Source organism: Octodon degus, unplaced genomic scaffold (assembly GCF_000260255.1).
Source record: "Octodon degus isolate 3935 unplaced genomic scaffold, OctDeg1.0 scaffold00020, whole genome shotgun sequence".
In the NCBI taxonomy this organism is placed as follows: Eukaryota; Metazoa; Chordata; class Mammalia; order Rodentia; family Octodontidae; genus Octodon; species Octodon degus.
In genome coordinates, this window is record NW_004524596.1 from 1,242,425 (window position 1) to 1,247,517 (window position 5,093).

The 5,093-nt window shown below is 44.6% G+C and overlaps 1 pseudogene; it reads left to right on the forward strand.

Annotated features, from left to right (window-relative positions):
* Positions 1-414: 414 nt before the first annotated feature.
* On the forward strand, positions 415-586 carry LOC111815727 (annotated as a pseudogene).
* The last annotated feature ends 4,507 nt before the right edge of the window (positions 587-5,093 follow it).

The window sequence follows — 5,093 nt, forward strand, 5'->3', positions numbered from 1 at the left end:
TGAAGTTTGTTTGTATTCTGTGTACTTTATGCACAGACCTTGAAAGCGATTTCACACAGTATTTTTTACCACCCCAGTGATCTGAATGTGATCTGTCACAGGAGGTCGGGGGTGGAATTTTCTGCTGTGGTGTCTTCTTGGCATTCAAGAAGTTACAGATTTGAGGATATTTTGGATTTCTCGATTCAGGATGCTCATTTGTATATCTTTAGTTTTTTTTTTTTTTAAACCTTGAATGATTATAAAAGAGCTTTAAAAGAGACTATGTGTTAATAGTTTTCGTTTCATAAAAGCTTCATGCTTAGGAGAAAACATTCCCTAAGGTTTTTATAATTGAAATGAAAAACATTCCATCACTGATTTTTGTCACTGTAACTAGTTTGGTAAATTCTGTAGCAATAATATTTAGGATGTATCGCTTCTTAGCCTTTTGGCAAAGATCAAGTGTAGTGTCGGTTCTTACCAGTTGAATATTTAGGATGCAGAATAAGTTGATATGCTTTTTCCTTCCTTTCTCATGTCCTTAATATGCCGAGATTGGACAATTGCATGTGGATGTGAATTTTTCCATATGAGAATACAAAAATCAATCACATGTCAACAATGAAGTTCCTCTTAAGATAATAGTCATAACATGTGAATGTAGCTTTCAGTATATGTAACTCAGGATATTTAATAAAGAAAATGATAGTAGTAGTAAGAGCTATTATTATTTATTCATGTATTTATTTGGTACAGGGTCTCACTATGCAGCTTGGACTCTAGTGATCCTCCTGTCTCAGCCTTCCCACACTGGGATTACAGGTGTGCACCCTTATTTTAAGATGAGCTCTCACTGTGTTACCCAGACTGGCCTGGATTTCCCAGTTCTTTTGTCTCATCCTCCCAGTAGTTGGGATTTGAAGTGTGTACTTCCACCCTAAGCTTTAGTGATTGTTGATGTAGCTTAAGAGCTAAATTATTATTTTTAGTCTTTTCAGGATAAGTTTCACTATCTGCAGTTCAGGCTGGCCTTGAACTCACTTTGTAGCCCAGGCTGGCCTCAAACTTGCAGTAGTCCTCTTACCTCAGCCTCCTGAGTGCTGGGATTACAGGTGTGCACCACCACACCCAACTTTAGGAGCTAATTTAAAGGGTTCATCTGAAGAATTTCAATTTATATAGGTTGGATCCAATTGTTGCCAAAAAAAAAAAATTCATAAGAGATTGCACACGTTCATGTTGTTCAGTGTTTGATTAGTACAGTGAAGAAAATACAGTCACCCTCTGAGACAGCCTGGATTGTTTGGAGTTGATTGAAAGTTAAGTTAATGTGCCACAGGCAAATGCTTTTGAGGACTGAAGACTTAGCGGATCTTAAATTGCATATCAGAGGTGGACTTTTGTGCTGGATGGTTAAGACCAAGGTAAAGCAGGACCTATGCAACAAGAGTTGTAGCTTTTGCGTCTGATAAGGTCAGTGAAATCCCCTCAGGATTTATCCTGAGATCCTGTACCTCAGATTGTAGAACCTTTGTCAGTGTCAATGCAAGCAGGTAGGAGACCCACTAGGGTGGGCTCAGGGCTCCAGGTACCCGGGCCTCCTTCAGAGATGCTTATTTGCATATTAATATTTCTTTCTAGGCACACTGTGGATCTCTGAGGTTGAAATCATAGCACAGGCTACATCTTTGTAGTTATTAACACCTGCCTCGCTGTTGATGGTGACACCTGTTCCGGCGAAAGAGATGGTACCACTTTCCTCCCTTTCCAAAACAGCATCATTTATTGGAGGGTTTTGTGGCTTAGGGATGATCTTCTGAGTGGGGCATTAAACCTCCAGTGTGTAGCATTTTTTACCTCTCCCCTTCTTGCATTTTTTTCCTCTGTCCAAAATGATCTTGCTCTTCACTGGTTCTTCCAATCTTTTTGTCCCCCTTTCATGGTGAGTGTGGTCCCGAGAGAGGCCGGGCAAGTTGGCTCAGCTCTGAGAGGAGACTGGACGTGGAACAGGAAACAGAAGAGCCAAGGAGAGAAGGGAGTGAAACTAGGCTGACGGAAGGCTGAAGGAAAGAGGCGAGAGGGCGGGCGTGACACCCCCACGGTGCCCGGCACGTTGCAGGCCCTCTGTAAATGCATGCATGGTTCTTTCATTTATTTAACGGATATCTGTTTAGCTTTTACCATGTGCCAGGTTCTATGAATAGGGGAGAAACACAGCCAGCTGTAGGGAGTGCAGGGTCTGTTTTTACTCACGTAACTCATGGCACATCAAATGACTTGTTCTCTCCTTAGCAAGGAACAGAAAATCGATATTCCTTTGCTTTTCCATTGGCACTCAGCCCACACTGCTTTGGAAAAAAACAAAAGCCAACCGTGGAAATGTTCCTGAAGTTATATGCAGAGGAGAAGACATGGTCTGTGTACTCCAGATGCTGGAGCTGCTGACACAGGGAGCACCACCAGGAGGGTGCAGCGCGGCTGGCATTGGCGTGGCCAAGCACGCTCAGGCCGTCTCTGTCTCAGGGCCCTGTTGGCTCGGCATCATGCTAGCCAGGCTGGGGAGGGAGGCCCAGGGTGACTACACATTCTTCATGTGCCTGCTATGGCCATTGACAGCTGCTTTGCCAATAGATCTGCGCTGGGCTTTACCATGGCAGCTGCTGGAGGGCCCCCCAGGCCGGCCCCAGGGCTGGGACCTGTGGTAGTAGTGGGGTCAGCTGGAAAATCTTGTCATGTAGTACAGACAGTCCAGCAAAGGGAGAGGGACCCAGAGGTCAAGTTCACAGTGGTCAAATATGTGTTCTCAACACTAGTTAAAACAAACATTAGGAGCCATAAATTCTGTGTTGTGATAATACTTAAACCTTCACCGTGCAGCCCTCTTCCAGCCCGAGGGCCAGCCTGTGCACACCACCTCCCAGCCTGCTCTGCTTTTCATGTTTCTGCTGCCTCCAGCAAAAACTAAGGACTGGGCCCTGAGGAAGCCTGACTTGGTGAAAAGACCTTTGCCGACCACTGAGTTGGGCTGTTTCCGATCCTGCTATTTGTTGTTTTGGATATTCCAAACACATTCAACCATGTTTGGGAATTTGAATTAAATTTTCTTAAAATTCAGATTTTTGACTGCTAGTGCCTTTTATCAAGAGCCGGGTGACAGAGAGAGGGGTCTGGGTCACTCCTGGGAACCCTAACCCAGCACAAGAATGGGGCCTCTACAGTGACAGAGAGCAGTTTCTGGATGTCTTGCCCAGCAGGGGTAATCGAGGCAGGAGTAGTCTGCTGTCCCTTTCCAAGTGGTGGCCAGTGCTTGGGCCCCAGTGCAGATCTGGGGGCTTGTTCTGCTGCCTGGGGCTGCTGTTGTCCCAGGGCGCACTGTTCTGCTTCAAGCTCTTGGTCTTAACTCTCCTGATAGCCCTAACTTTCCTGGATGGCTTCACTGTATATTCACATCAGTATTTTCCAAGCTATATTAGTACCCTGGGGTGGAGTAATGTAATAAAAAATACGACCAACTAGATGGCTTGGACCTTAGAAAATTATTGTCTCATGATTGTGGAGGCCAGAGCCCCAAATCCAAGTGTTGACAGGGCTGGCTCCTCCTGAGGGTCACAGGGGAAAGATCTTCCAGGCCTCTGTCGTACTTCTTAGAAGGCCATGTCTTCCCGGTGCCTCTTCACATCACTTTCATTCAATGCTCATCTGTGTCCACGTTTCCCGTTTTTACAAGGACACCACACATGCTGCATTAGGGCCTGTCCTAATGACCTCAATTTAATCTGATTTTTTTTCTTTAAAGATCTCCTTTCCAAATAATGTCACATTCTGGGGTCCTGAAGGGACCCATAATATAAACACACAGATGTTGTGCATGTGGGCTGAAGAGTTGGGGTACTCAGAGAAGGCTGAGCCCAGGGGCTCTTGGGAATTCCCTGGCAGTGACCTAAGGTGGGGCTTGATTGGTCCCCTTACCACTCGGGCTGCAGCTGTGGCTGGAGCTTGGTTTCTCCCAAGCTTGGGAGCTCTGGCTGCTGTGACAAATGTTAGAGATGGGGACTTGGCCGCAGGTGGACTTGTTTATGCCTCTGGATGTCTTTAGCCTGATTCAGAGGTTCTAGAGTGGCGATTCCTAGACATGCATATCTAGCAGAGCCACAAGAGCTGCTTAAAATGCTTTATTGAAGAGCCCCTGGGCTCAGCCTCCTCTGAGTACCCCAACTCTTCAGTCCAGATACACAACATCTGTATGTTTATATTATGGGTCCCCTCAGGACCCCAGAGTGTGACCTTATTTGGAGAGGGGATCTTTAAAGAAAAAAAAATCAGATTAAACTTGAGGAAGCAGCCCATATTTAAGACACTGATCTGGGAGGATCCCAATCCTTGGCAATGTTTATGACACTGTGTAGGAAATTAAAGGCCAAGGTCAAGCCCTAGAGAAAATCCTGGGGGGAAGGGAGCCCTCTGAACACTGAATGAATAGCACAGTCAAAGGCTGCTGTATGTGCTTTTTAATCAAGTTTTTAGTCATGTATTTGTTATGTATATATATATATATTATATAATATATATATTTCTAAGAGTGTTACATTTGCAAAACTTTTATTTTTAAATTTTTTTTGTGTTTAGTACAGGGTCTCACTAAGTAGATCCAACTTGTAGTGATCCTCCTGTTTTCAGTCTCTCATGCGCTGGCATTACAGGCTTGTGCCACTATGCCCAGTCTCAGTCACCCTCACAGGGCACCCTGGGGGCAGGGCTGGCATGGCACGCCAGGGATCGAACCCCGGCTGTTGTGCTCTGCCTAATCAGGTGCTTTAGTCCACTGAGCTATCTGGCCAAGCAAAACTTTTGGGAAACTTCCAGGAAAAAGTTTTAGTTGCAAAACTAATGATACATAGATGATTAAATAGCTTGTTTTAGAGGTCTAAGCACTTCGGAACCCTTCAGTGTTCTTTCCATCAGACATTCTACTTAAAATTGAAATATGCAAAAACATAGAAAAAAATGTGTCTAACAGCTACTCACTGGGATTGTTTTTTAAAAACTCCCTCGTGATAATAGTAGCATAATGATTCATAGATGAGTGAGAAAAGATGGTTTTATTTTGTTCT